The sequence below is a fragment of the Penaeus monodon genome, chromosome 33 (assembly GCF_015228065.2).
Source record: "Penaeus monodon isolate SGIC_2016 chromosome 33, NSTDA_Pmon_1, whole genome shotgun sequence".
In the NCBI taxonomy this organism is placed as follows: domain Eukaryota; kingdom Metazoa; phylum Arthropoda; class Malacostraca; order Decapoda; family Penaeidae; genus Penaeus; species Penaeus monodon.
In genome coordinates, this window is record NC_051418.1 from 10,097,063 (window position 1) to 10,097,644 (window position 582).

A 582-nucleotide genomic window follows, 5' to 3' on the forward strand; every position below is an offset into this window, starting at 1 on the left:
CCCCCGACGCCGAAGCTGTTGGGAAACGGCATTAAAACGGATTACCTGACGAGGCGAAAAAAAAAAAGAGCAGCAATTGAGCAGATCGCGTCTTGAGCTCTTGGCTTGTGGTCTTGAAGAGTCATTGTAGTATAACATGTTATGTGGGGTTTTGTATGTCGTATTATATTACTTCATTATATTACTTTATGATGTTTATGATGCAATATAACACGCACGCACACACACTAAGACACTCGAAAACACGCAAACGCCATCAGCTATTAGCCAACCATTGACCTGCCACATGGTTTAGCGTAGCGGCCAAGTAACGAAGGCTCGTGTCCTTGCTTGCAGTGTGCGGGAGACTCACGCAGTAGCGGAGGCCCAGCAGGAGAAGAACTCCCGGCTGAAGGAAGCTTTCGGCATCTCGGAGTACTTTGTGGAGGGGTCGTCCTTGGACCCCAACCGCAAGGCCAAGGAGGAAGTGGCCCGGGCCGCGGCCGAGAAACAGAAGGCGGCCGTGCTCGAGGGGCAGGTGGCCGAGGTCGGAAAGAGGTACGGCTGGGTGCACACCCCCTCCCCCTCGCCCGAGCGGTCGGC